This window comes from Condylura cristata, unplaced genomic scaffold (genome assembly GCF_000260355.1).
Source record: "Condylura cristata isolate star-nosed mole 26May11 unplaced genomic scaffold, ConCri1.0 scaffold00032, whole genome shotgun sequence".
Taxonomy (NCBI): Eukaryota; Metazoa; Chordata; class Mammalia; order Eulipotyphla; family Talpidae; genus Condylura; species Condylura cristata.
In genome coordinates this window covers 679392-689839 of record NW_004567133.1, presented here as the reverse complement: position 1 = coordinate 689839, position 10448 = coordinate 679392, and the positions used below count along the sequence as shown (strand labels likewise).

General features: G+C 41.6%; 1 pseudogene; it reads right to left on the bottom strand.

The window, feature by feature from the left end:
* Positions 1 to 404: 404 nt before the first annotated feature.
* On the bottom strand, positions 405 to 1367 carry LOC105854261 (annotated as a pseudogene).
* Between the last annotated feature and the right edge of the window lie 9081 nt (positions 1368 to 10448).

Below are 10448 nucleotides of genomic sequence, written 5' to 3'. Positions count from 1 at the left end.
TTTGGGGCCAGGGAAATGTGCACCCACTTTATTGTTAACTTTGGTTAATAGTGCCTGTTTCTTAATAAGCCTTATGTAAATGAGAGCTATTCTGCTACAGGTGAAGGTGTCCATCTATGAATCAGACCCCAAAACTATTAGCATCATGATCTTGGACTTAGTATCCTCCAGAACTTGGAGAAATAATTTTTGTTGTATAAGACAGTCCGTGGTGTTTGTTTATAGTAACCCCTCCCCCCAAAGACAGTACTCTATGGCTTTTAGACACATGAATTATGTCAGAATACTAGAATTATGGATTAATCACTTCCTTTTGAGCAGTCAAGAAGTATCAGAAATCAAGGCCCTTGAAATAAACTCAGATGTTCACCCTGATGAACTGAGGAGCTTATTCCTTTCCACTCTTACCATTGGGGTAGCTACAATTAGAGCCTTTGAGTGATGCTTTCTCTCCCCAGCACTCTCCTCACAGCCTTCGCAACATCTCTATTGCGGAGAGTATAAATCAGAGGGTCAGGGAGGGAGTGATGATGATGTAGAACACAGAACCAACTTTGTCTTGCAGCAGAGTGCCTGGGACCTGGGTCTCATATATGAGAAGATGCAGGCACCAAAAAAGAGACAAATCACAGTCACATGAGCACTACAAGTCGCAAAGGCATTTTTCTTGCTCCCAGCTGAACGCATCTGAAAGACACTGTGGAGGATGAAAGCATAGGATGTAGCAACCAGGAGGATGGGGAAGAGGAGAAGCAGGATGGTGCTGATGTGAACTGTTTTCTCATACATACTGATGTCTCCACATACCAACTTCACAACAGCTGGAAGCTCACAGTAGAAGTGGTGGATTTTTCGAGGTCCACAGAAAGGGAAGTGCATCAACATCACTGTGTGAGTTAGTGAGTTCACAGATCCTCCCAGCCATGACATGACAGCCATCATCAGTGTCACCTTTCTGTTCATGAGAATCATGTAGTACAGTGGATGGCAGATGGCAACATAGGGTCATAGGACATGAGAGTTAGGAGAAGACACTCAGCACAACCCAGAAACAAATAAAAGAAGTGCTGGGTTGCACAGCCCACAAAGGAGATTGCCTTCTTGCCAGAGAGGTAGTTGGCCGCCATCTTGGGGATGGTTGTGGACACATGCATCAGATCCATGAGGGAGAGCTGGCTGAGCAGGAAGTACATGGGTGTGTGCAGCCTGGGATCTGCGCAGATGAGGAGAATGGTGAGGGTGTTGCCACTCACTGCAACAAGGCAGACCAGCATGGTCAGGGAGAAAAGGAAGACGTGGATGAGGGAGTCATCAAAGAGTCCTTCCAGGATGAAGTCTGCCAGTGAGGTCTTATTCCTCTGCCACATGTCCCCTTCCTTGGTCCCTGGAGAAATCAGGAATGTAATTAGCTGAGGTACTGTTACTCAACATACCTGAGATTTAGCACCTTTTTCTCTAAGAAAAAATTTTTGAAGAGCAAATTTCCAAAGTATAATTACCAATGGCTCTAATTTTTGATATATCCTTTAAAAAAAAAGAGAGAGATCATAGTTTCTCTTCACAAACATTATCACTTTAAAATTCCAGAGTATCTACACTATTAAATACCAACTTTCAAAACAAGACTTCCTTCTCATTAATTAAGGAAGATACACACACACACACGTATATTTATCTCTTTATATTATTCATCTTTCATATAGTAACTGCACATATACTTTTTATATATGACTATTTTTTAAAAATTTAGTAGTCAACATTTAATTAGAGAAACTGAGCAAGAGACATATACATATATAATTTTTCAATGGATTTACAGAAATTTGGCAAAATTATATATGCAGTTGTGGATGCTGGCTTGCTTGTCTGTGTAAGCCTGTCACCTTTGGATCTTACACTAGAACTTAGAGTATAGGGCGAGTGTTCAGGAAAGGATCATGGCTATAAAGTGCGGAAGGTCAATAGCAAGCTGGAACCTACAAACGGGCTGTAACCCCACAAGTACATCCTGGAACCAGTCTTGTTTACTCTTGAATTGGTGGAGTGCTTACCTTCCCATTTTCTACATCATGCTGAAACAATTGGTTTCTAGAATGGTCTTTTGACAATTCAGTACAACAGCTAAGTTAACAGCACCTTGCGCTGCAGGGGCAGTGTCTTCCCAGAGGTGATACGCACTCCAAATGTGCATCCATTAGTGTTGGCGTTTACCCCATAGTCAGAGTTCACAGGACTTGGGCTCAAGAAATAGAAGTTGAGCAAGTCCACTCACTATAATCCTATAACATCCTCCAGCAGAATATTTGCTTCCTTTTCCTGCACCGTTAGAATCTCAGTGGCAAGGCAGAAATCTCTACCAGGGGACAAACAATAATTCCATTCACTGGAGCTGAGACCAGTCCTGCCTCTTTGGGCTTCTCCTGTCATTGAATCAACAGGCAGAGAACAGTATCGCCACTGGCCAGGGTGGTGGCCCCTGAGTGGCAAGGAGGGTGTGTAGCTGCTCTGCCATTCGGACGAGGAGGAGCATGTCTGCATCTCTGTGTTGCTGGAGGTATACCACGGTGATTCTCTGTACTGAAATGTTCTGTGATAAAAGCAGTGGAAAACTGTAACCGTTCATTTCAAATAGGTACACTAGTGACCAAATTTTTTCAAATGAAGGTTTGGAAAAGAATCATGAGTAACTGTGAGCAAGGTTACAGGAATGGTTAGCGAGAGAACGTGGTTATTATACCAGATCCAAACATGTGAGCAACTGCAGACGTAAAGACCAATTCAGTTACAGCCATTTCTTCCGTATTTTGATGGTGTTCGGTATGTATACGTATTAACCAATTATTGTTTTAGTCTTCCTCTTTTCCAATTAAGATACTGTAATATATTAAAACCTATATTAGTAATATAGGTTGCCTTCATAACAATGTGGTTACCTTCATAGCTCAGTATTTAAATAACAAGATATAAAAGGGATTATGAGTCAGATAAGAATAGAAGGAATTTTACCTAAAGATAAAAAGGATTTGTATACTCTTATGGATAAAGGGTTGGTGCCTTTTTACCTTCTTCTCAGGAAAATTTAACATGCTCTTGATTGTCCCCTTAGATTGTCCCCTCCATGTTAGTTGGAGGGTAAGTTGGGACTTTCTTTATTTGGGGATTAAGAATGGTTTTGAGAGCTGTACATGCTTCCACACTGACAGATAACACAGCCTCCGTACTTCTTACCTGGAAACGAACAAGTCCAAGGTAGAACTGAGAATCTTCATTCTCAATCAGGATGACAAAACTAGGATCATGACATTTAATCAGCCAAATTCCCAAACTGTCTCTTTATCCTATTCTCTTCTGAATATTGATCAGATTCAGGGCTCGATATTGATGATGAAGGCAAAAATTTTTTTAATCTATACTGATTACCATAACAATCACATTGTCTCTCTTTGTGTTTTTTCTCCTAAGCATCTCCCTAGATCTCTATGCAGTCTAGATTCTCTACTACTATCTGAAGTGAAGAAGTCAGAACTATATGCATTGTCCAATTAAAAAGGAGCCACTTTTATTATGTCTCCCTGTTTGTGCGGCTTCTTGGCTGTCACCGGGCACTTATTTAATCTCAGCCTTTTCTCCACAAGAGCCCAAATTGCCCTGATCACTCCAACCCAGTGAAGATACCTACCTGTTTCCCTTTTCCTCAAAGAGTGTGACCAGGCAGCTCCCAATCTCACTCTTTGTTAGCTCTGTCTCTCTCTATCATTAGAGCATAAATTCCTACCATCTGACTCATCTCTCCCACTCTCCCTTCGATGACATTTCTAACCATTTCCCATCTTGTTCTGTGATCCTTGGGTGACTTTTTGGTCTGTCTGTTTTCTCATAAAACTTTCCTCTTAGATTTATGAAATATCACCCTTTGAGTGAAGGGATGGAAAATTACCTGATGGTGTAAGAGGATTCTAATCTATAATAAATACACACTGGATAAGTTATTTACTCCCCAATAATACTTACCTGGAATATTCTCTGTAACGGCCCGTGGGTAGCATTGGCTACTGATCACCCAAAGGAGACTTTTCCTGGTGTGCTCACCAGACTTCCTTCTCTGACCCAGAAAATCTCCATGGACTAGCGAATGACATAGAGAATGATGTCTACCAACATGTGGACAGTAACTAACCGGCAACAGAACAGCACCACAAACAACAAGAATTCTGTGGTGCTCTTTCAATCTGCTAAGATTTTAATTTCATCAGGACATGTGAAGTGATTGAACGTGACTAGACCTCTGTTGATTGGTCTTTTGATCATGAAATGCTTCTCTATCTTTAAAGTTAAGTGTAAGCTGCCTCTGCATCCCGAAACGGCAGTGAGAGCAGGGCACCAGGAATACCCATTAGTGCTATCTGATTAAGAAGCAACAGTTATATGTGCTTCATTGTTCATGAGTCCACAGTCAAAAGAAAATCTATTCTGATTTGTTTTTTTATTTTGGATTACTCCAGACACTGTTTGCTTGGATTTACACCTCTTTTCCCACTTAACAAAATAAGAATATGGCCCTAGCACTATTTTTTTTAATGCTTCCCTCCTTCACTGCATAATGCTTCCCCAGCAGAAATCATGGGGTTAGAACAAGGACATACTTGGTCTGATAGGAACCGGTCATGAGGGATGAAGAACACTCCCTATAAAAATGAAACTTACCACTAACCCAGAGGCCCTATGATGTCACCTGAGACATGCAGAGGACACTTGATGTACAGATGGGGATTCCAACCCAGAGGACACATCTGAATCTCTGTTGGAAATCAGTACTCAAGATGCCAATTAGACTAGCTGTAGGCACCTAGGTAAGCATTCCCAAACGGTTTAACTTGGAGTTTGTTTGGAGGGGGGTCAAGGGAATGAGATGTTGTGAGGCATGAGGTTCTGAAGATAACAAGGGAATGGGAATTTCTTAGGGCTAATTAACCATGGAGAGGACAATTGCTAGAATCTGTGGATAGTGTTTCACCTTAATACCCAGAGCACTCTCTCTTTCTGCAACCTATTAAGACAATCTGAGAAAGAACTGGCTCTATTGTTCACAGGATCCGTTTGAAGGTTCCCCATATCCACATTATAGAAAAAGGAGCCAAGCAATGTGGCCAGACAGCAACCGCTTGAATTCCCCACTCTAAGTGCCGGCCATCCAGAATGTGAGGCGATGTAGAAAGAGGGAGAAAATGGCATATTCCCATACTTCCCTTTTTACTGAGGAGTAAAAAGGATACCCCATTACCTGTTCATTCTAGGTACCCCATTACCTGTTCATTCTAAAAATGACTTATGCTAGTCTACTTCTGTCTCTCAACTCAGATATTAAAATGTCTTATTTCATAATGTATTTTGTTAATTCTTTGAATAGATTCAATTTATCATTACTTTCTTCAAAATCTATTGTTTATGTTTTTACCCAGTACTCTCCTTTCACCAGAATATTACATATAATTTTTAAAGATTTATTTATTTATACATACAGAACTGGGGTACAGGCCAGAGGTGTGGGAGGGTGAGAGGATTCACCAGAGACAGAGTGGGGAACAGAACATGCAGAGGTACTGAAATACACTGCTGAGGGGAGCAGTGGGTGCATCAGGAGAGGTCTGCTGTGCCATGTGGGTCAGCTCCCTGGCCGGGCATCAAACTCATGCTGCAGTGGCTGCAATGGCTTCATAATGCTGTGCTTTAACCCACTGTGCCACCAGGTAGGGCCAGGACATCACATATTTCTAGTGAAGGTAGTTGTGGCATTGATATAATTCATTACTTTATATTTTGACATGATGTGCCAACCATCGTATTGATTAGCATGTGTGGATGATCACCAAGCAAGCATGGTCCTTCCTCCTTGGGCCTATAGATAAATAAATAAACAAGTATAGTATATCTTATTAGGTTAAGAATTTGTCTTGGGGCATCCCTGGTGGTGCAGCCATTAAAGTCTCAGCACTCTCAAACTATTGCCAGCCACTGTGGCCAGACTTGATCCCCAGCCAGGGAAGTGACCCATATGCCACGGCAGGCCTGTTCTGTCTTGCCTGCTGCTCCCCTAAGCAGTGTATTCTAGTAGATCCAACTGTTAGTGCTACCTAATCTGTCTCTTGTGAATCCTCTCACTCCCCAAATCTCTGGCCTACGCCCCAGTTCTTGTATGCATAAAAAATCTTTTTTTTTTTTAAAGAATGTGTCTTAATTGATACTCTTCAAATGCAAGTGACATAAGACAACTTATACTATATAAAGGATGATTTGGGGTCACAACAATGAAACAAGTAAAACAAATCAGTTAGAGCTGGTAATGTCAATAATGGTGACTCGGTCTTAGTGTCTGTGTTAATGTCACTCTCTCAAGCATTTTCACAGGAGGTTAAACATACAGCTGGATGCGTGGATACCCTGCTCATGACTTGAAGTTTAATTGTCTTCCACCACTCTTTGGAAGGTAAAGAAGCTTGTCCCTCACTTGGCATCCCTCACACATCAGACACCAGGAAACGTTGCTGAGATGCCAGGCCTGAGCATTTGCGTGGGATTCGTATCTGGCTATCTGAGATAAATGACACTAACCAAGCCACCTATTGTATTCTCATTTTTATAATCTTCCCTTTTCTTAAGAAATATCATTAGTATCATGTGGGTAGTATGAACATCTCAATCCCTTTCATTTGTTAATTATTGCAACACAAGTTACTTGCTTCATGCCAGGTTCTTTTCTTGGTTCTGGTGAAACTGTCACCGACAAGGAACACAGGTTAAGTCACTTGCCTAAGGTCCCACAGTGGATCTGTACGTGGCAAACCAGGGATGTGACCCCAAGTCTTCAGATCCTCAAGCCCTTGCCCAGGCTGCCACTCAGTGTTCTCTCCTCATGCCCCCAGCAATGTGTGTGCCCCTGTGGAGGGCTCCCCAGGTCTCCCTGCCCTGGGCCATGTGATGCTGTGCTCCCACACGAGACACACACATGCTGTTGTGTGTCTGCACGACATGACACACATTCCAGTCCCATCCTCCCCCCAAAAACAGGAAATAATCTAGCAGCGCATCGGCCACTGCCCACCACTCCACCTGCTGGAAGTCAGGAGGATAGTGAAGGGCCCTGCTCCAAAGGCCATGAATGGACTCTTGAGACCCTCTGGTCAAGATTAAAACCGAGTCCACAGACACAGTGAGGGCAGGCGAGGAGCCAGGGTTTATTGATTGGCACTCAGGGGAGACCTTTCTGAGCAGGAGAGAGACTAGCAGAGGTGCCAAGGATAAAGGTCCAGTCCTAACTGGGGTGTGGTAACAAAGGGGTTAAACTACATTGACTGCGAGCACAAGGAGAACAGACTTGTGTGAAATAACCAACTTTGGTTGCTATGTGTAGGCCCCTGCAACTGCGTGGTCCTGCAGGGCTCCTGATGGCTCCAGGGTGAGCATCTGGTGGAGGCCTAGTGCCGCAGCTGCAGTGTGAGCCGATCTGTTCTGAGACTCCCTTTCTCCTCTGGGTCTTTTTTTTTTTTTTTTTTGTTTTTTTTTTTTATTACAAAGTTTATTTTTACATCATTTTGCACATTTTTTTTTCCATCTCGATTGTAATCCCCGCGGGTTTCCCATCACCAGATCACCCCTGTGCCACCACCCTAGTCCCATGCATTTCCCCCCCTTCCCCCCCTCCCCCGTTTTTGATCCCATTCCCCACTCCGCCCCCACAGAATGTCTCTGGTCTATGGTTGTTCATTACTTTTGTTATTTTCTCGCCTGGTCCATTATACTCCTGCTATGAGTGAAACCATCCGGTATTTTTCTTTCTCTTTCTGGCTTAACTCACTTAGCATGATCTTTTCCAGCTCCATCCAAGTTGCTGCAAAAGACATGTGTTTCTCTTTTTTGGTTGCTGAGTAATATTCCATTGTATATATGTACCACATCTTTTTAATACAGTCATCTACTTTTGGGCATTTGGGCTGCTTCCATGTTTTTCCAATTGTAAATAAAGCAGCAATAACCTTGGGGTACAGGTATCTTTTTCAATCAGTGTTTTTGTGTCTTTTGGGTAGATACCTAGGAGTGGGATTGCTGGGTCGTAGGGAAGCTCCATGTTTAGCAGCTTGAGGAAACTCCAGACAGTTTTCCATAGTGGTTGTACTAGTTTGCATTCCCACCAGCAGTGCATTTCCTCTGGGTCTTTTAACTCATCTTTGCCCCATACTGGCCAGCTCAATAAGCTGTGGAAGGAAAGCTCAGAATTGCCCAGGTTGGGGGAAATTAGTGAAAAACACATTGAGCCAAGGAAATAAATGGCAGCAGGTGTCTGGGCCTAAAGTCATCAAGTTTTTTAATCCTTGTTTACCAGCCTGAGGGAATAGTAAAAATCTTAACAGTTTTGTTCTTGATTCCTATCTTCTCTTTGCTCCTGTCCCAGGAAAATAATAAACACAATAAAACCCTTGCATATGGAACTTGCAGTTGTGTAAATCAGGCAATTAATATAATGCAAAATGTAAGTTTGCATTATATTCTATAACATAATGCAAAATGTATAATATTATGTAAATAGTATTATACAAAAAAATAGGGAACAGAGAATGAAGAGATTCTCTTCTATCTACCCTGCTGTAGATAGGTTAGTTAGGGAAGCACATTTAGACAAGCTTACACCTAACAAGATCAAAAGGAAATGAGAGTATTTTGAGACTTCCAAGGCTTGGAGAATACTATGTGAACAAATCAAGTGGACTCTTGAATACTCAAGAACCACCCAGGGGTTAAAGCACTTAGTATACGAGAAGCAAGGGGCAGCATGAGAGAAATGATGAGGGCCCAGGACAGATAGATTCATTCAAGCTTGGTTAAGCACTTTGGATGTTATGTGTGGACAAAGGCAGATTTTAAAGGGTTATAGGTAGGGGACTAAACTCATCAAGGTTTTGAAACAACACTTAAAGCTCCCATGTGGAGAGTAAGAGCTGGAGGGGAACTAGTTGGCACCTGCTGCAGTAGCTGAGGAGAGGTCATTGGTGGGAGACATGAGGCAACTCATACTTGGAGTATATTTTGGAGATAAAATTGCTAATGACTCCAAGGCTTTTGGCCTAACAAGTGTGTCTCCTTTGGTGTCAGTCACTGATGTGGGTAACATTGGAACAGATAATTAGGCTGAGGGTGAGTTTGATTTGGGACATTTTTGTTTACTAGACAGGCAAGGGGAAATGTGGAGCTGGATTGTTAAACATGAATTTTGACACTGCAAAGGAAGGGATCAATGGATTTGGAGTTAAATTAAATGGAGAGTCCAGGAATTACAGTGAAGAAGGGAATTCAGGAAGGAAAGAATATCAACTTTGTGAGAGATTGTCAGGTGAAAGGAAAACCATGAGTTAAGTATGGCATCTTGGAGGTCTCTGTGACATTCACACTAGTGGTTTCAATACATGATGATGAAAGTGAACTCAAAGAAAGTGGGAGCACAAAACCAATATAAATTTTTAAAAGCATGTTAGCTTCACAAAGGCAGAGATCACCATCTTTTGCTAAACTCCTGGCTTAGCACGAGGATCATCATAGTAACTCAATAAAGTGGCATTATTTCCATGTATGTATACAAAATGCATGAAACAACCCTCCTGAAATCTTATTCACCATGATTTATGGCGTTCTATGAGTCCGTGAATACTATTCTTCTATATAGCACTTTCCTTAAAAACAGCCTTCGCCACCCTTCACATTCCATGCTTCTAATATAAACAACAGCTTCCAATTTTATACTTAATAAATACTCTCTGCTGGCATGTTTTATAGATGTTTTTATTCATAAAAATAATAATGGGGAAGGATCTTTGAATCTTTATCTTTTTATTTATTTTAGTGTCACTGCTTCATATAACTTCATTTAATGGGATTTTGAAATCCTTTTGTCTAATTGTCTAAGGATTTACAGAGACATATTCACTATACATTGAATGTTTGTGTGTTCCCAAAATTTATGTGTTCATAACTACTACCCAATTTGACGGTTGGAATGGATGGTTTTTAGCAGGTGATTATCACTAAAAGGATGAGTACTTCATAAGAAACCATAAAGAGTACTCTTATTTCCCCCACCATGAGAAATGTCCATCCAAGAACCAAGAGTTCATAAGACCTGATGTCTAAATTTCATTAGACACCAAATCTGCTAACACACTGATCTTTAAATTTCCCACCTCCAGGAATAGGAGAATAATGTTTGCTGTTTACTCTCCCAGCATGTGATATTTTTGTCAAGGCAGCCCAAATAAACCATAGCAGTGCAGATGGTGCTTAGATGCCTGGATCAAGTCAGAATGCTGGACTATATGCTAGCCACTTTATTTCTGAGTTATCAAAGATCATCTGAAATCTGGACATTAGAATATGACAGGTTACCCAAATCAGCTTAACAAGTT